The sequence below is a fragment of the Stegodyphus dumicola genome, chromosome 11 (assembly GCF_044657685.1).
Source record: "Stegodyphus dumicola isolate Sdum_Otavi_A_Nest chromosome 11, ASM4465768v1".
NCBI lineage: Eukaryota > Metazoa > Arthropoda > Arachnida > Araneae > Eresidae > Stegodyphus > Stegodyphus dumicola.
This window is the reverse complement of record NC_140778.1, coordinates 167935408-167955747: the sequence shown is the minus strand read 5'-3', so window position 1 is coordinate 167955747 and position 20340 is coordinate 167935408. Positions and strand designations below refer to the sequence as shown.

At 49.4% G+C, this 20340-nt stretch overlaps 3 pseudogenes; all 3 read right to left on the bottom strand.

Annotated features, from left to right (window-relative positions):
- Positions 1-1630: 1630 nt before the first annotated feature.
- On the bottom strand, positions 1631-1780 carry LOC146994785 (U2 spliceosomal RNA; annotated as a pseudogene).
- A 1898-nt stretch (positions 1781-3678) lies between these two features.
- Positions 3679-3852, bottom strand: LOC146994784 (U2 spliceosomal RNA; annotated as a pseudogene).
- A 7649-nt stretch (positions 3853-11501) lies between these two features.
- LOC146994783 (U2 spliceosomal RNA) lies at positions 11502-11682 on the bottom strand (annotated as a pseudogene).
- Between the last annotated feature and the right edge of the window lie 8658 nt (positions 11683-20340).

Below are 20340 nucleotides of genomic sequence, written 5' to 3'. Positions count from 1 at the left end.
GCGGAGCCTGTCTGTGACGGAGGTGACGATGGGACCGCAGCTGTTTCTTATTCAGGCAGGAGCGACCACAATCCGGGCAGGTGACGGCAGACGCCAGTTGAGGTGTGGAAGCATTAGTCTTTGGTCCAGGTATGACGGTGGGAGTAGAATTCCTGGCCGGGAGGGTGAAGTATGGTGTCGACGGGATTGACGTCTCCGAAGGTGGCAGCAAGTTCCTTGTGTTCTCCGCAGGAAACACCTTGGATTTAGCAGGTACGTTGGACGTCAGAGACTCCGTCCCCGCGGTGGAGGTGATCACTGCGCAGAGAGGACCGGTTGAAGCAGGATGAGCAGAACTCTCTCTCATGGATGGCGAAGAAAGAGCTTCAGCGTAAGTGCGTGGGGGTGAGATCGTGAGTGTGTTCGATGAGCAGGCATGACCAGCCGCCGTCCGAGCCCGTGTATGATGACATACGGGCGAGATCAATGACCCAGGAATGCTCGCAGCTACCCTTCTGTCAGGAGGTGGGTGGAGCTGACTGTCTTTCTCCTGCACGTGCGTCCTTGTATGCCTTCTGAGGCCCCTTCTGCTCGTACACTCCAATCCGCAGACGTAGCATGCGAATGTAGACTGGGGTGTGGTGGGCGTGTCCTTGGCAGAGGAGGACGTGTGAGCAGACTTGGCGAGTGATGAACCCTCTGGTGTCCTTCGTTCACTAGGTTGACAAGTGACCACAGGTAGGAGCGGTGTGCAGCCAGAAGTCTTGGCTTGAATTCTATCCAACAGTTGGCGTAACTGTCCACCTTTGGAAAGGGGCGGTCCAGAGGGTGTAACGAAAGCTGGCACGTGTCTGGGCAAGGAGGACGACCCGGTGGGCGTGGCTTCACTAGTGGCGATACTCCCGTAGTAGTAGGTGGGCACACTCCTGGCAGACGAGCCGGCTCCGGGCAGGCAAGGCGTGGCACTAGGGACCACAGCGGCGACTCCAGGATGAGCAGTGGCACTAGAAGATGCAGGAACAGCTCTGGAACCTCCAGTGGCAATTTCGGGAGAGGCACTCGCTCCAAGGGCAGGAATAGCTCCGGCAGATCCAGCGACGACACAAGAGTTTCCATCGGAGGATCCATGGTCTGCAGCGGCGACTTGGGAAGTAGCCGGAACGGATTGGATCAATCCAGGGACAGATGCAACCGGGAAGGCTCCGGCCGTCACAGGGATGTCTTCAGAAGCTCCAGGGTAGGCAGGAATGGCCTCAGACAATCCGGGGGCCTCAGCTTCTGCATCAGGCGCACCAGGAGAGGCTCCAATAGATCCAGGGATGGCTTGGGAAGCATCAGCGGCTGATCCCGGAGCAAGAGGGACGACTCCATTGGATCCAGGGATAGCTCCAGCGGGAACGGCGGGCACTCCATGGTCAACAGCTGCTCCAGGGACTCCATGAACAGCACGGGAACAGGTTCCAATGGATCCAGCAACAGGACCTCCAGCGGGAACGGCAGGCACTCCACGGTCAACAGCTACAACAGGACCGTCTCCAGGGACTCCATGCACCGTATGGGAACCTGCTCCGGCATCCAGGACTCCAAAACTGGCTTCAGGAGGCGGTGAGCGTCTTCCAGGGCTCCGAACTCCAGGCGGTGGGCGGGGCCTCGGCGGTGGGCGAGGCCTAGAAACAGGAAACATCTTTAACCACCAGTCTACCTGTAAAAACAGTAAGAAGTGACCAAAAAAGATGAAAAAGTATCGGTAACTCGACCGATTTACTACACTTTGATCTTAGCCAAAAGGCCGAGAAGCGATGCAGAATTCTCTGGCGTGATGAATTCACTTTCAATTTTTCATATTTCAAAAGTCCTGAGCATTCGTGCAGGGGGAGAAGGGGGTGCAGAAGACTCAGGTTAGCGAGTGCTGCTTGGGGGGTTTTTATGATATGTCGTTATTTCATCCTCCTCCTGTGTTACAAAAAAAGAGGTGTACAAGGATGACCAATTTCTGTCTAGTCAAGTGGATCATTTTGCGGTCCTTTCTAATGTTCCCATTCTGGAGGCGTCAGTCCCCTCCTCCTTGGGCGGGGCTAGTTTTAAAAAGCCAAGGACGTCAAAAGTTCATTTCAATCAAGATTCAATTGCAAATTTTATTCTTACTACAGCAAATGAACCACAATGCTGAAATATCCTCACAGATATTTCTACAATATCGCAATAACTTACAGTAGTTATATTGGACGTTTTACGGAAACGTTGGCCGGAACAAAATTCAAAGTAGAAAAAGTTAATCCGATCTCAACGCGAAATCGCTACAGTCAATAACAGCAGTAAGTAAACAACTGAATTCCGGTGTTTTCCTCCAGCTTTTATAAGCTTATGCACCATGCAACATAATATTCTCGTATTTTCTCAATTTTTTTTCAGATGGGAAAAGAGGACAATGAAATATTCATGAAAGTGTTCATTTCTCTGGAGTAGCTTCCTCCTCCGAAAAATCTCATTCTTCACTGCAGGTGAATATAAAACAAATGTAATTACAAAGGCAATAAAAATAGCAAAACCAAAAATAAATAAATAAATATTCCTGGAGTTATCGAATGCCCATGCTTGGGAAGAAATTATTTTTTGTGATTGAACAAATATTGAGACAGTAAAATTTATCAGCCAAAACTGCATTACATAATGCCAGAGTTTGATTGACACAAACTCGACATGCACAGTCCAGCACATGGTTTCCAACTCAGAGATACTCTCTCTCTCTCTTCAGTTCAAACGTTGCACTTGAAAACACAGAGTGAAATATTAGGAACTTAAAACAATTAAACAAACAGAAAAATTACAAAAAACACTTTACAAATTCATTTGTAATATGTGCAATAAAACAGTACTTTTTAATTTACAATTAATGATTACTTTGTATTCTACACTTCCACACTAGTGGCGGGCAATCCATCTCAAAACTCAGAATAAACTGCTTCCTGCATAGTGCAGCCATCTATTGGCATTTTCCCGTTTGTTAATATTAATGTGCCAACAAAATAAATGAATGAATGAATAAAAACATAAATACAACAATCCTTAACAATAATTGTAGACCATTACAATTAGCTGGCGTTTAGAAATCATACAGAGACAAACAAAACATTAGGAAACAGACAGAAAAATCTTTGTTGCTGCAGTGTGCCTACAAACATTTTACACCCTTTTGAGAGTTATTTACAATAAAAAGGCTCGTGTGTTGAAAGAAGCAATGTGTATACGCGCGCTGTAGTGGGAAAGATCTGGCAAATGTGAATAGGAATTCTCTCAAACTTACATGAAATGAGACAAAAATGTTACTGCAAATGAAATTTGAGTGATATTTCGAGGCCGATCTTCCTTCAATCAGTCAGACAGAATGAGTAAGTTGTTAACAGTACGGGGAAAGAAATGTGGATTTTATGGGATTTCTGTAAATACGAATAAAACTTCGTATTTACAGAAACCAGAACTTGACACTGAAAAGAACGAGGGTTAAACCCGAGGCTCCAGAATGTTCCCATTCCGAGGAAAAGAACGAGGGGCCCGAGTTAAAAAAAAGGCAGGTCGCCGCACACTCGTACAAAGGTATGATGTTGTCAGACCTTCGGTTTTCTGAAATTTGAAGGGGCCATTTTAAAAGGACGTTTTCCTGAGGATGCAGTGGGTGAGTGAAGTTTCTGCTTTTTGGATATATTGTGGGCCGTATCCTGCAAGTAGTGCCATAGCAGGCCAACCCGTGGCGAGGGCGGAATAAATTCCTAACCACAAGCCTATCTGCAAAAATTAGTTTAATATCTTGACGTCATGTCGACGTCGTATCAGATATTAAGCTGATAAGAACAGATGTTTTTTATTGAACAATATTTTTGGCCACTTTACAGAAGAATGATATTTGCGTGGCAGAAATATCATTTTACAATTCTATTATACATTAATTTTCTATTTACAATTATTTACAGAGCGAAGCAGATATGTACAACAACTATTTTCAGAACCAAGCACTTATGTACAACATACTAGGTTTTTCTTTCTACTTACATATTTCGGGGGTTTGTACTTTGTGAACACTTAATCGGATAGTTCAGTGAGTCCATGTTAAATTTACCAGTTCTCCTGTCTGACGTCCGTGAGATGCTCCACATAGATATCCCTTGATTTACTTATTGTTTCACTTACGATGAGCTTTCGCATAAGTGATGCGTACTTCCTGCTGCAGATCCTGCTGAGAACTTTATCGTTGTTTGGATCCCATGATCCTAGTGCTCCGATTACAATTGCTTCTACTCGCACATCGTTGTATGTAGATTTCAGTGCTTCGATTAGCGGACGGTACTTGTTCATCTTCTCTCGGCGAGCAGCATCAAATGCAGACCGACGGTTGTCAAAAGCAACTGTTATGTCTAGGATGAGGCATGCGTTGTCTCTTGTTAGGATGATGTCCGGGCGTAGCGGGAGTCCTCTGACTGGCCGGTTCTCGGAGAGGAGCTGCCACCTTCCACTGGCTGCCTTTTTAATCCTCTCTACCACTGCATTGTGCCTCGCTTGGTAGAGACGGCTGTATCTCATGCAGTGGCAGAGGACATGCGGGAGGGTCTCGAGCTCAAAGTTGCATCTTCTGCAGCCACGGGAGCCATTCACATTGCGACGAACACCGTTCAAGGGGACGAGGTTTAGCCTTGCACGATGTATAAATCGCCAGTCGGCGAATCGTGTAAATGCCCCGTTCCGGAAAAAGTGAGAGCTTGCTTTGGCAGCCGCTGCGCATTCCATCGCCTTGCCCTGGTTGGGATAAGTGATGAGTTTCTCTGCGCGGGATTTCTTGATGGCATTCCGCAGGGTGCGGAATACAAGGCGTCGCTTGCCGGCTGTTATGGTGGTACCGTCATGAGAGATCTCCACAGTGTGGTCGTCAGAAATTGTCCACGTGACTTTTAGGCGACGGGCTGCGCTTCTGGCCGCGGACCAAACTGATGAAATTGGGTTGGAGGTGCTCCTGGGAAAGTCTTCGTCACATCCCGAAAGGAAAGCTGCAATCTCAGAGAAGGAAGGAACCCTTTTCAGTCGTCCACTTACAAGTCGCGTAAGGTCCTCCCAAGCGAGCTGTTGTATCCCAGGGTCCAATGAAGTGAGCAACTTGAAAGCGCTGTCAATCCTTGCTATATCTGAGCTTTCGGCAGCCAGCGGGATACCAAAGCATGCAGATTCCTTCGCGCCGTAAAGATATTCATTTGCCGCCTCGGGAGGTAGGTTGAGAGTCCTCTTTAGTAGCGGGCGCACATGTGAGTCAATCTTTGCCCAGTCGGTTTTCTTCAACCGGGCCGTCCTCATATCAAAATCCATTGATGGAAACACAAAGGATTTGAGCGCGTCAATGCGCTGCCAGGGAGCAAGTGGCGAATTCAGGATCATCTCGCATTTCTGTAGGTAAGTATTGAGTGCCTCGATGTCCGGTGGTTGGTTGAATCCAATTGGTTTCCCCAAAAATTCCTCACCTTCACCCTCACGAAGACACCTGATGGCAGTGCCGTCGATCGAGAACTGAGAGTGGCGGACACCCGTTGGGCGAGCTCCGGAGATATGTAGGGAGAAGCATTTTCTGGGGTTGATGTAGAGGCCAAGCTTTCCAACCAGGTTGTGCGTCAGATTGAGTTGAGTTTGCAGCTCCGCAGGGGAGGGCGCGAGTAGCAGTAGGTCGTCGGCATATGCCAGTATGCGGTGTAGAGGACTTTGCCCTTGGACTGCGACAAGTATCGGGTTGATGGTCAAGTTGAACAACAGCCCACTTAGGGGGCAACCCTGACGTACTCCGATGTCAATTGGAATTGGATCCGTGGGGCCTTCCTCTGTGAAGACGCGTGTGGACGCATCCGTGTACAGCTCCTGTATCAGCTCGGTGAAATGATTCCCAACTCCAGAGGCTCGAAGCGCAGCAAAAATTGCATCGTGGGGCACGGATCCGAAGGAATTGGATAGGTCCAATGACGCCAGGCAGATGTCAGATTGGCTGGTCCGTGCTAGCTGGATTCTCTGCTGAACAACGAAGTTATTTTCAAACACCCCGTCGAAGGGTAGAAATCCCTTCTGTGACGGGGAGAGGATGCAGTTGTCGATGAGCCAAGAAATGAACCGTCGTGCCAGGCAACCACAGAACAGCTTGGCAATCGTAACACTCAGCGAGATAGGACGCCAGTTTTTGATGTTATGCGGGTCACCCCCTTTGGGTAACAGGATAGTACGAGAGTCTTTCCAAGCTGCAGGGACTTTCCTAGCTTTCAAGCAGATGTTGAAGATGGCTGAGAGTACTGTACAGTCCGGATCAACGGCCTTCCAATGGTTGTATGAGAGTCGATCGTGTCCGGGTGCCGAGTTTTCAGCTGAATAGAGTTTCCTTGCGATCTCTGCAGGAGAAAATGGAGAGAGGTCAAGTTCTCTGGGGAGAGGGGATGGTGAGGTGTACACTGAGGTGTCAACTCGGTTGTTGCATAGGGCAGCAGCAATGTGATCTTGTATATCCTGTCTTCCAATTGGGCATCTCTGTGAATCATCCCCGCAAATCAGTCGGACCGCTCTGCGTCGGTTACGACGGTAGAGTTTCTGGAGCAACTTTGGGTCATCACGTATCTTGGCGGAATTGTTGTTGTTTCCAGTTACATCCTCGCTAGCGGGAGGAAGACGAACTGCACTCGCGGCGGCCATCAAGATCTCGTCAAGTAACGTGGAAAAGGCATCCCACTGCTCAGTGGTCATCGGGTCGGAAAACTCTTCCAGTCGTTCTACGAAGTGTTCAAGGGGGGACGTGACTTGTATTTCTACACCACCCAGTGGAGATCTCTCGGCATCATCCGATACGGCTTCTGGAACCGGTGAGTCGGGTGTAACTGTAGGACCGGTAGGTGAAGGCGAATCCGGGAAGGACGGCTCCGGGGAGTGTTCTTCAAAGGAAGGGTTGGTTCCCAGATTGTCAGTCAAAGGCGCATCAACCTGTGGGGTAGTCCTCATGTCTGTTCCTGGAGGTGCGGCATCCTCTTGATAGGGCAAGGTATTAGGGTCTGTTGCACTTGTCGATTGGTAGGCAGTGGAAGGTCCATCAGTTCTAGCATCATCTTGGCGAGATGTACGGAATCGTGCAGTCCGTGCCTGTCGTCTTGCCGAGGTGGAGGGAAGGAGAGGCGTCACTAGAGGTGGCTGGAGTAAGCGCTGCCGTTCACGTCGGTGGCGTGCTTGGTGGTTAAGGAATCCACCCCGTGTTTGGCATGAGAAGTCGCACTGGGTACATCTCCAACGATGTTGAATGCCCGATTCGACGACTACGGGCCGGTCTCTAAAGCATTGATGGGTCGAGACCTTAACGGCGATGGGCAATAGGCAGTGTGCACACCAGTTCCGAGTGCTAGCAACATCTATGCCATGTGTGTACAAGAGGTGTCTGCAGAGCGAGTGGCGGAGTTGGGTCCAGCGTTTCGAATGGAATGTCCTATGGCAGTCCCTTTCGGTGCAGTGGAGTGTGTCTTGCATCGGGAAGAGTAGATGGACAATAGAGTCACGTCGGCAGGATGTCTCTGGGCAGGACTCATGATTCTCCACATGAGTGGGCATAGGCAAAGGCTCCCTCACTGACAGGTTCTGCAATGGCCTGCTAGGACGTGGGCCAGGTGCAATTTGCTCAGTAGAAGTCGTAGCAGCATGTGAGCGTATTACATTGCTGTCTGGTGCGGGCAATTCAGTAGAGAGCAGATCAGTCCTTTCTGAGGGAGTGAGGCATAGGATGAGGACGTCCGCATCAGTCGTGTCTCCAGCGCTGGAGGTAGTATCCAAGCGTGTCTGGCAGGGTACTTGAGGTGCGACATCGGATTCACCAGGTAGGTCTTTACTAGGCGAAGTGGTCACCGGGACAGTGGCAGTTAAAGCAGGTTGAGGAGCAGCGTCTGTTGAGCCAGAGGCAGTGCAGTCCGTGTGGACGGGGCCTGGTGCAGGAGCAGCGGGCGGTGAAGAAGCGGCGTCAGTCAGTGTCTCAGGAGTTGAGGAGGTAAAGTCATCGTCTCCAGGAGAGGTAGGAGGCGGAACCTGTCTGTGACGGAGGTGACAATGGGACCGCAGCTGTTTCTTATTCAGGCAGGAGCGACCACAATCCGGGCAGGTGACGGCAGACGCCAGTTGAGGTGTGGAAGCATTAGTCTTTGGTCCAGGTATGACGGTGGGAGTAGAATTCCTGGCCGGGAGGGTGGAGTATGGTGTCGACGGGATTGACGTCTCCGAAGGTGGCAGCAAGTTCCTTGTGTTCTCCGCAGGAAACACCTTGGATTTAGCAGGTACGTTGGACGTCAGAGACTCCGTCCCCGCGGTGGAGGTGATCACTGCGCAGAGAGGACCGGTTGAAGCAGGATGAGCAGAACTCTCTCTCATGGATGGCGAAGAAAGAGCTTCAGCGTAAGTGCGTGGGGGTGAGATCGTGAGTGTGTTCGATGAGCAGGCATGACCAGCCGTAGTCCGAGCCCGTGTATGATGACATATGGGCGAGATCAATGACCCAGGAATGCTCGCAGCTACCCTTCTGTCAGGAGGTGGGTGGAGCTGACTGTCTTTCTCCTGCACGTGCGTCCTTGTATGCCTTCTGAGGCCCCTTCTGCTCGTACACTCCAATCCGCAGACGTAGCATGCGAATGTAGACTGGGGTGTGGTGGGCGTGTCCTTGGCAGAGGAGGACGTGTGAGCAGACTCGGCGAGTGATGAACCCTCTAGTGTCCTTCGTTCACTAGGTTGACAAGTGACCACAGGTAGGAGCGGTGTGCAGCCAGAAGTCTTGGCTTGAATTCTATCCAACAGTTGGCGTAAGTGTCCACCTTTGGAAAGGGGCGGTCCAGAGGGTGTAACGAAAGCTGGCACGTGTCTGGGCAAGGAGGACGACCCGGTGGGCGTGGCTTCACTAGTGGCGATACTCCCGTAGTAGTAGGTGGGCACACTCCTGGCAGACGAGCCGGCTCCGGGCAGGCAAGGCGTGGCACTAGGGACCACAGCGGCGACTCCAGGATGAGCAGTGGCACTAGAAGATGCAGGAACAGCTCTGGAACCTCCAGTGGCAATTTCGGGAGAGGCACTCGCTCCAAGGGCAGGAATAGCTCCGGCAGATCCAGCGACGACACAAGAGTTTCCATCGGAGGATCCATGGTCTGCAGCGGCGACTTGGGAAGTAGCCGGAACGGATTGGATCAATCCAGGGACAGATGCAACCGGGAAGGCTCCGGCCGTCACAGGGATGTCTTCAGAAGCTCCAGGGTAGGCAGGAATGGCCTCAGACAATCCGGGGGCCTCAGCTTCTGCATCAGGCGCACCAGGAGAGGCTCCAATAGATCCAGGGATGGCTTGGGAAGCATCAGCGGCTGATCCCGGAGCAAGAGGGACGACTCCATTGGATCCAGGGATAGCTCCAGCGGGAACGGCGGGCACTCCATGGTTAACAGCTGCTCCAGGGACTCCATGAACAGCACGGGAACCGGTTCCAATGGATCCAGCAACAGGACCTCCAGCGGGAACGGCAGGCACTTCACGGTCAACAGCTACAACAGGAACGTCTCCAGGGACTCCATGCACCGTATGGGAACCTGCTCCGGCATCCAGGACTCCAAAACTGGCTTCAGGAGGCGGTGAGCGTCTTCCAGGGCTCCGAACTCCAGGCGGGGGGAGAAGGGGGTGCAGAAGACTCAGGTTAGCGAGTGCTGCTTGGGGGTTTTTTATGATATGTCGTTATTTCATCCTCCTCCTGTGTTACAAAAAAAGAGGTGTACAAGGATGACCAATTTCTGTCTAGTCAAGTGGATCATTTTGCGGTCCTTTCTAATGTTCCCATTCTGGAGGCGTCAGTCCCCTCCTCCTTGGGCGGGGCTAGTTTTAAAAAGCCAAGGACGTCAAAAGTTCATTTCATTCAAGATTCAATTGCAAATTTTATTCTTACTACAGCAAATGAACCACAATGCTGAAATATCCTCACAGATATTTCTACAATATCGCAATAACTTACAGTAGTTATATTGGACGTTTTACGGAAACGTTGGCCGGAACAAAATTCAAAGTAGAAAAAGTTAATCCGATCTCAACGCAAAATCGCTACAGTCAATAACAGCAGTAAGTAAACAACTGAATTCCGGTGTTTTCTTCCAGCTTTTATAAGCTTATGCACCATGCAACATAATATTCTCGTATTTTATCAATTTTTTTTCAGATGGGAAAAGAGGACAATGAAATATTCATGAAAGTGTTCATTTCTCTGGAGTAGCTTCCTCCTCCGAAAAATCTCATTCTTCACTGCAGGTGAATATAAAACAAATGTAATTACAAAGGCAATAAAAATAGCAAAACCAAAAATAAATAAATAAATATTCCTGGAGTTATCGAATGCCCATGCTTGGGAAGAAATTATTTTTTGTGATTAAACAAATATTGAGACAGTAAAATTTATCAGCCAAAACTGCATTACATAATGCCAGAGTTTGATTGACACAAACTCGACATGCACAGTCCAGCACATGGTTTCCAACTCAGAGATACTCTCTCTCTCTCTTCAGTTCAAACGTTGCACTTGAAAACACAGAGTGAAATATTAGGAACTTAAAACAATTAAACAAACAGAAAAATTACAAAAAACACTTTACAAATTCATTTGTAATATGTACAATAAAACAGTACTTTTTAATTTACAATTAATGATTACTTTGTATTCTACACTTCCACACTAGTGGCGGGCAAGCCATCTCAAAACTCAGAATAAACTGCTTCCTGCATGGTGCAGCCATCTATTGGCATTTTCCCGTTTGTTAATATTAATGTGCCAACAAAATAAATGAATGAATGAATAAAAACATAAATACAACAATCCTTAACAATAATTGTAGACCATTACATTTAGCTGGCGTTTAGAAATCATACAGAGACAAACAAAACATTAGGAAACAGACAGAAAAATCTTTGTTGCTGCAGTGTGCCTACAAACATTTTACACCCTTTTGAGAGTTATTTACAATAAAAAGGCTCGTGTGTTGAAAGAAGCAATGTGTATACGCGCGCTGTAGTGGGAAAGATCTGGCAAATGTGAATAGGAATTCTCTCAAACTTACATGAAATGAGACAAAAATGTTACTGCAAATGAAATTTGAGTGATATTTCGAGGCCGATCTTCCTTCAATCAGTCAGACAGAATGAGGAAGTTGTTAACAGTACGGGGAAAAAAATGTGGATTTTATGGGATTTCTGTAAATACGAATAAAACTTCGTATTTACAGAAACCAGAACTTGACACTGAAAAGAACGAGGGTTAAACCCGAGGCTCCAGAATGTTCCCATTCCGAGGAAAAGAACGAGGGGCCCGAGCAATAGCAAGTTAAAAAAAAGGCAGGTCGCCGCACACTCGTACAAAGGTATGATGTTGTCAGACCTTCGGTTTTCTGAAATTTGAAGGGGCCATTTTAAAAGGACGTTTTCCTGAGGATGCAGTGGGTGAGTGAAGTTTCTGCTTTTTGGATATATTGTGGGCCGTATCCTGCAAGTAGTGCCATAGCAGGCCAACCCGTGGCGAGGGCGGATTAAATTCCTAACCACAAGCCTATCTGCAAAAATTAGTTTAATATCTTGACGTCATGTCGACGTCGTATCAGATATTAAGCTGATAAGAACAGATTCTTTATTTAAAATATTCCATGCCATTTTACACAGCATTGATCTGATCATGGCGTGTCAGACAATGACGCACGCAGTGCGATTTTCGTTATTAATAAATAATATAAAGAATTTCGACAAAAAGATAAAACAATGAAGACGTAACAATATAATTTCTTTAACGTTATTTACAATAAAATATTTAGCATTATGTACATCACTGGTTGTTTTGATTGTTTTGGCGTGTGCCTGTTAAATGTTCGATATAAATGTCTCTCGATGCCCGGATGGTTTCGCTAACAATAAGTTTGCGCATTAAGTTTGCATACTTATTTGTGCAGAGACGTCTCACAACTCTGTCATTTGCCGGATCCCATGATCCTAGAGCACCAACAACAATGGCCTCGGTACGAACATTTCTAAACTTTCTTCTTAGAAGGTCGGCAACAGGACGATATTTGGTCTCCTTCTCAGTTCTTGCATGTTGAAAAGAGGCGAGTCGATTCTCAAAGGCGACGGTCACATCAATAATGAGGCAAGAGTCGTCTTTGGAAAGGACAAGATCGGGTCTCAGGGAAGATCCTTCAATAGCCAGATTCTCAGAAAGGACGTTCCAGCGACCAGAAGCAGCATCCTTTAACCTCTTGACGATGGAATTGTGCCTGTTCTGGTAGAGCCGCGAATACTTCATGCAATGACAGATTACATGAGGCAGAGTCTCCTCTGGAAAGGGGCAGCGACGACATGCACGGCGAGTGCGATCCCATGGTTTGGAGGCGTTCAGTGGCACGAGGTTGAGGCGGGCGCGGTGGATAAAGCGCCAGTCGGCAAAGCGAATGAACGATCCCTCATGGAAGAAGTGTGAGCTTGCACGTGCAGCCGAAACGCATTCCATGGATTTTCCTTGACTTGGGAGATTCACCAAATCTTGGAGCCTGCAAGATCTTCTAAGGTGACGAAAGGATTTGAAAATAGAGTTCCTGTTGCTAGGAAAGATGGTAGAATTCCCACAGGAGATGGAAGAGCAGCCGTCGTTGTCAAAGCTCCAGGAGATGTTAAGGCGGCGAGAGGCAGCGCGGGCAGCAGACCATAGTGAAGAGGTGGGGTTGCTGGTGGCGGCGAATGGTCCCTCATCCGATGCAGAAAGGAACTGGCTGACGATAGAAGGAGATGGAGACAGCTGGATCCGAGCGCGAATGTATCCACAAAGATCATCCCAAGCAAGCTTGCGAACGAGTGGGTCCCTAGATGTTAGGAGCTTAAACGCACCGTCCACAGCAGCAATGTCGGAGTCTTCGGCGGCAAGAGGGAAACCGAAGGAACCTTTCCCGGAGAGGCCGTAGAGATAGTTATTGGAGGCTTCTGGGGGGAGGTTCAGGGTCCTTTTAATGGCAGTCTTGAGGAGATCGTCGATCTTTTTCCAGTCAGTTTTGGAGAACTGAGACGTCCTCATGTGAAACAGGAGCGACGGGAAGAAGAAGGTCTTAAGAGCATCAATCCGTTGCCAGGGTGCCAGCTTAGATTCAGAAATACACTTGGCCAGTGACAAGAAGTCGCGGAGTTGGGCACGTGCAGGCGGGAGGTTGAAGCCAATGGGCTTACCAAGAAACTTGAAGAATTCACCCTCTTTAAGTGCAGGAATTGGAACTTCAGAGATGTAGAAGGCAGTCGGAAGAACACGGGAGGAGCGAACAGCAGAGAAGTGGAAGGAGCGGCACTTCTTGGGGTTCAGCAAGAGATTGAGCCTGGAACATGCATCTTGGACCCGGAGGAGGTCATGCTGGAGTGCTTCAGGAGAAGGCGCCAACAGGAGGAAGTCATCAGCGTAGGCCAGAATCTTTGGAACCGGAGACATCGATTCAACACAGCGAAGGACGGGGTCGATGACAAGGTTGAATAGGAGTCCGCTAAGTGGGCAGCCTTGGCGAACCCCAGCGTGGATGTCGACAGGACAGGACGTGCCATCACTTGACAAGAAGGAGGTGGTAGAGCCACTGTAGAAGGACCTGATGAGGGAAGAGAAGTCGTCACCAACACCGGAGTCAGAGAGAGCAGCATAGATGGCTGAGTGTGGCACGGATCCAAAGGCATTAGAAATGTCTAAGGATGCTAAGCACAATTCAGACCTGGATCGACGAGCTAATTGGAGTTGACTGTGGAGGATGAAATTGTGTTCAAAGACACCATCATGAGCAAGGAAACCTTTCTGGCAGGGGCTGAGAACGTCGTGTGTAGAAAGCCAGCTGGAGAAACGACGTGCCATGCAACCAGCAAAGAGCCTTGAGATGCACGAGCTAAGGGCGATGGGTCGCCAGTTGTCAATAACGGAGGGGTCCCCATCCTTGAAGATAAGAAACGTGCGAGAGGACTTCCAAGAGGCCGGAATGCGTCGCAGCTTCAAGCAGATGTTAAAAATAGCACAAAGTGCCTTGCATTCGGGGTCGACATCTCTCCAGTGTCTGTAAGAAAGCCGATCAGGGCCAGGCGCGGAATTTTCACAAGCCATCAGCTTGGAACGCACTTCAGAAGGGGAGAACGGCGACATGTCAACAGGAGGACGATCAGAAGCATGCTGGCAGAAGATGGAAGTGTCTGCATCCCGTGGAGAGTACTTTTCAGAGAAGTGGGCAGCAAGATCTTCCGCAGGAATCGCACAGAAAGAGGAGTCACGTTGGGTGATGAGTCGGAGGGCTCTCCGACGATTCATCCGGTAGATCCTCTGTATGACACGGGGATTGGAGGCGTCCGGTGTGCGGCGAAACCCAGACTCTTCAGGAGGCACAGGTGGAGGGAGCTTGACAGTATCAGAGGCAGAGGAGATGATGGCATCAAGGCAGGTCTCGAATTCGGACCAGGTGTTATTGTCATCTGGAGCAGAGGAGAGGCGCTGGAGGGTCTCGCTGAACTGCAGCAGTGGGGAATCATCCGGAAGCAGGGTGTCAATGGAGGGAACAGTCGCGGAGTCACGAAGGCTACCGGAAGGAACGGAGAATCCATCATCAAGGAAGCTTGAATTGAGAAAGTCGTCCGCTGGAGCAGAGAGCGAGAGAGCCGGCGAGGAAAGTGCAGGAGAGACTGGAGAAGCAGAAGGAGATGATCTTCTGGCAGGAGAAGCAGGAGTACCAGGTGAAGAAGTAGGAGATGAGTGAGGACGCTCTGGAGAGACTGCAGCAGAAGGAACAGGAGGCGAGGGTGCGGCAGTCGAGGCAAGAGCATCATTCATAGGAACGGCGGGTACAGCAGGCGGAGGAGCAGGCACCGTGGAAGCAGCAGCAGGAGAAACCTGGGTAGGTTGTTGGCGTGGTCTTCTCGGTCTTTGAGGGACAGGAAGAGGGAGAGCAATATTATCAGAGGTAGCATTACGTTCAGCTCGCTGATGGAAGGCAGAGTGGTTGAAGAGACCTTTTCTGGAAGGACAGGAGAAGGGACACACTGAACATTTCCACCGGAACGAAGCACCAGACGAGAGGACAGTAGGAGAAGAACGGAAGCAGGAATGGGAAGACACCTTGTTCACCAAGAGCATGCAACAGTGACTGCACCATTTCATGCAGGAAGAGATGGGAAGCTGATGCTCCTGGAGAAGGTGGCGTGTGAGAGACTTCTTCATCCTTGACCAGGAGTTGGACCTAAATAGAAGGCTGCAGTTTACTTCCGTGCAGGAGAAGACGTCGTTGACAGGAAAGACGAGATGCAGCGTAGAGTCGACCCGACAAGTGGAATCAGGACCCTGAGGGCCGATGTAGGTGGTGTCAAGGCCAGGAGAACTGGGAGGAGGCGAAGTTCTGGGGGCGGCAGTCGGAGAATCAGAAGCAGGAAGCCGGAAATCACGAGGAGAGTCAGAGCTGGGAGAGGATCTGTGACGTCGGTACCAGTGGAAGCGCAGCTGTTTCTTGTTGATACAGGACATTCCACAGTCACCACAGATGATCAAGGCAGGCGGAGGAGGAGAAGGGGAAACGGAGGTGCTGGCATCCGGCAGACAGGAGGACACGGCAGTCGGATCACTGGCGCAAGATGAGGAACCTGGGGCAGACGTCACAGGGCAGACAGGAGGCAAGATGTCGCCGCTAGGTGCAGGGACAACTGTGCAATCAGGAGACATCGTGGAAGGAGATCCAGGAGGAGGCGGTCCAGAGCAGGTATGTTTGACAGCAGCACGCGAACGAGTGTGGTGGCACACTGGCGAGTCAGAGGAAACATCAAAGAGAGAAGAGGCAGGCGAGTCAGACGAAGATCCAGTGGGATGAAGATCCAAGGTGGGAGACTGTGAAGAGCGGGGTCCAGGAGGTGAGCCACAAGAGCGACGGTAAACTGAGTCAGGCGACCTTTCGTAGATCTTTGCTAGGAGTTGCCTGAGATTACCACCTCGTAGCAGTGGAGGACCGGAAGGCGTGGCAGCCGCAGCAACATGTCGGACAGGAGGTCTTGAGCTGGAACGCATAGCAGAAGCATGGTTTTCAACAGGCAGACAGGTGACAGAGCAGGGCTGAGGTGACGACACAGCAAGAGAGGAGCGCATATCCACAGCAGGTATCGTAGAAGCCGTAGGCAACATCCGAGGTAGGCTAGGAGTTGTTGGCGACGGGATTCTGGGCGGACGAACCGGAACTGGAATGTAGTCACTCGAGGAGCCGGCATCATTCGGTGGTCCAGGCATAGCTGAAAAAAAATGGAGAGAAACACAGCAGCACAAAAAGCAAGAACAAAGCACTTTTGGCAAGATCAAACATAAAACAGTCAGAGGGCAAGAGCAACTGTCGAAGCTTTGGGTGGATCTGGTAGGAAAAAAAAAAAAAAAAAAAAAAAAAAAAAAAAAAAAAACATAACCAGGGTAGGCGGAGAAACTAGCGCGTGCAACTAGCCGATTTGGATGGAAATTGGTGTCGAGCTAAGGATTCACTCAACCGAGTGGCCTGTCTGCTAAGACACCAATGGAGGTAAGTCCCTGGACCCACGACGAACTGGGGGTCGAGGCACCTATCGAGACTAAATACTCGAAAGGAAAAACCATTGACAGGAGAGCAAAGACGATGACCAGGACTTGGAAGATTACGCCCCACTAAAGGCCGTACCCAGCCGGGTGTCCTTTTCACATGGATGGGTAATCGGAAGCTTACTCGATCCCTGACCTGTGGCAGAACACAGGCTAAGGGCTCACGGCTACTCCGGGACACTAATCCGAGTAAGCATAAAAACCAACCAGTTAGATCGAAACTAACCTGGACATGGGAAAAATAAATAAAACGAAACAAACGATAGCGGAAGGAGCAAAGAGATAGGGATGAAATAAAGGAAAGACCACGCCCACCATAATAGTGAGTTTGTGCAAAGGAAAAAATAAGGGCTCAACGAAAGCATTTTAACACTAAATAGCGAAAAAATACTAAAGAAGAACAAGAATAGACAGGAAAGAGGTAGAAAAAGTTAGACCCCACCCATCACATGGATTAACCGAAAACGGCTAGTTCGGTGATAGCGGGAAAAGACACCTGCACGCTCACAGGGAAAGGAAAGGTTCCTACTGACGCAAGTAAAGGTCACCAACCCATCAAGCATCAGTAGGAGAAAAAGAGACAAAAAAAAGCAAAACTTACCAAAGATCCACCTTGGCTCCGCCCTCCGGACGAGGCAACTACTCTATCAGCATATCCACCGGTGAACCTATAAAAATAAATCAAACCGGCAAATTAAGCTGATAAGAACAGATTTTTTATATTTTCAATATTTCATGCCATTTTACAAAGCTATTGTTCTGATCATGGCACATCAGACAATAACGCACGCAGTGCGATTTTGATAATAATAGCATGAGTAAGATAAAGAGAAATTATAAAAAAATTGTCAAAATTTAGATTAGATATTTACATTAAACAAAGAATATTTACAGATGTGATGTGTACAGTTCCACACAGTATATACATGTAGTATAACTTTTTCAGGAGTGTCCATCTTTAATTTGTCTGCTGGGTCTGGCGAATTCCGGTAAGATGTTCGATGTATATATCCCTGGAATGTCTTATCGTCTCGCTGACGATGAGTTTTCTCATCAGGTTTGCATATTTATTTGAGCATAGTCTCCTGATGATCTTGTCGTTTTCTGGGTCCCATGATCCGAGCATACCAACAATGATAGCTTCGACGCGAACACTTCGGTAGGAACGGCGAAAGAGGTCGACGAGGGGAAGATATTTGTCCTCCTTGGCCTTCCTAGCGTCCCGAAAAGCTTGCCTCCGGTTTTCAAAGGGGACTGTGACGTCAATAATAATGCAGCAGTCATCCTTGGACAACACAAGGTCAGGCTTGAGGGAAGTCCCGGCAACGGTCTGGTTTTCATGTAGTACGTGCCATCTTCCGGAAGCGGCGTCTTTTATCCTTTTGACGATAGCGTTATGACGTTGCTGGTAGATTCTGGAGTTCCTCATGCAATGCCCAAGAACATGTGGAAGGGTCTCATCGGGGCAACGGCAGCGGCGACATCCCCTGCGTGAACGATCCCAGGGCTTGGCAGCATTCAAAGGTACCAGGTTAAGCCTGGCACGATGAACAAACCTCCAGTCGGCGAAGCGCAGAAAGGAACCATCTTGGAAAAAGTGTGAACTAGCCCGCGCAGCGGAGACACACTCCATGGCCTTTCCTTGATTTGGAAGCTGAATAAGATCCTGGAGCCTGGATGACCTTCTGAGGTGCCGAAAGGAGCTGAAGATGGTATTTCTGCCACTGGGGAAGATGGTGGACGTCCCACAGGAGATGGAAGGAGAGCCATCAGCATCCAGTGTCCAGGAAACGTGAAGACGGCGCGAGGCAGCACGTGCGGCGGACCAAAGAGAAGAGATGGGGTTGCTGGTGGCCGTGAACGGAGCTTCGTCCGAGGCGGAAAGGAACTGACTGACAAGTGCTGGGGAGGGCTCAAGATGAATCCGTGCCTTGATGTAGTTTCGCAGATCGTCCCAGGCAAGTTGGCGAACCAGGGGGTCCTTGGAGCAGAGTAACTTGAAAGCTCCATCCACAGCGGCAATGTCAGCATCCTCGGCAGCGATTGGAATCCCAAAAGCACCCTGTCCGGAAAGACCATAAAGATAATTGTTGGAGGCTTCCGGAGGAAGATTAAGGGTACGCTTGATGGCAGGCTTCAGGAAGTCATCTATCTTCTTCCAGTCCCCCTTCGAGAGCTGAGATGTTCTCATGTGAAAGAGGAGCGAAGGAAAGAAGAAGGTCTTTAGGGCGTTGATCCGTTGCCACGGAGCAAGCTTGGAATTCACAATGTCTTGGGCCAGAGAGAGGAAGTCCCGGAGCTGAGCACGAGCGGGGGGGAGATGGAACCCAATTGGCTTTCCCAGAAACCTGAAGAAGTCGCATTCCTTAAGGACAGGGATGGGAGTACTGTCAATGCAAAAGGTGGTCGGAAGAACCCTTGATCTGCGGACAGCAGAGAAGTGTAAGGAGCAACACTTCCTGGGGTTAAGGGCGAGACCAAGTCTTGTGCAGGCAGCATGAACTCTGTGGAGATTTTCTTGCAAGATGTCAGGAGATGGGGCCAGCAGAAGGATATCGTCAGCGTATGCGAGGATGGGCGGAACAGATGACGAAGTGTCAATACTGCGCAGGACAGGGTCAATAACAAGATTGAACAAGAGACCACTAAGGGGGCATCCTTGGCGTACACCGGCATTGATGTCCACAGGGCCAGACGTACCATCACTGGAGAGAAAGGTAGTGCTCGATCCACTGTAAAAAGACTTGATCAGAGAGACAAAGTCCTCACCAACTCCAGAGGAGGCGAGAGCAGAGAAGATGGCCAAGTGAGAGACGGAACCGAAGGCATTCGAAATATCTAAGGAAGCGAGGCAGAGACTGGATCTGGAACGTCGGGTAAGCTGTAGCTGACTGCTGACAATGAAGTTGTGCTCGAATACTCCATCATGAGCCATAAAGCCCTTCTGGCACGGACTAAGCACATCATTGGATGACAACCAGTTCGACAGGCGACGAGCCAAGCAGCCGGCAAAGAGTCTGGATATAGAAGAACTCAGGGCGATGGGTCTCCAGTTGTCAATATTATCTGCGTCACCATGCTTGTGGATCATGAAGGTGCGAGATAACTTCCAGGCAGGAGGAATCTTCTTGAACTTCATGCAGATGTTGAAGATGGCACATAGAGCTTTACAATCAGGATCAACTTCCTTCCAATGCAGAAAAGAGAGCCGGTCAGGGCCGGGCGCAGAATTCTCACAGGCAAGGAGTTTAGAACGAACTTCCATTGGAGAAAACGGTGACCAGTCCAGAGGAGGGCGATCCGCAGGGCACTGAGTGAAGATTGTAACATCGGCATCACGATGGGAGTACTTGTCAGTGAAGTAGGAAGCAAGTACTTCAGCAGGGATGGAGCAGAAGGAGGAAGAGTTAGAAGTGATCAATCGAAGAGCTCTTCTTCTGTTAGTACGATAAATCCGCTGGATAACTCGAGGATTGGAAGCATCAGGAGGGCGTCTGGCAACAGAGCCCGAGAAAGGCACAGGAGGCGGGAGCTTCACAAACTCTGCAGAAGAAGAGATGATGTAGTCGAGGCAGACCACGAACTCAGACCAGGACTCATCATTCACAGGCGAAGTCAGAAGGCGGGTGAGAGTGTCATTAAATTGTAGAAGCGGCGACTCGGGTGGCAGCAAGACATCAGTGGACGAGATCGGAGGTGAATCTTCTGCA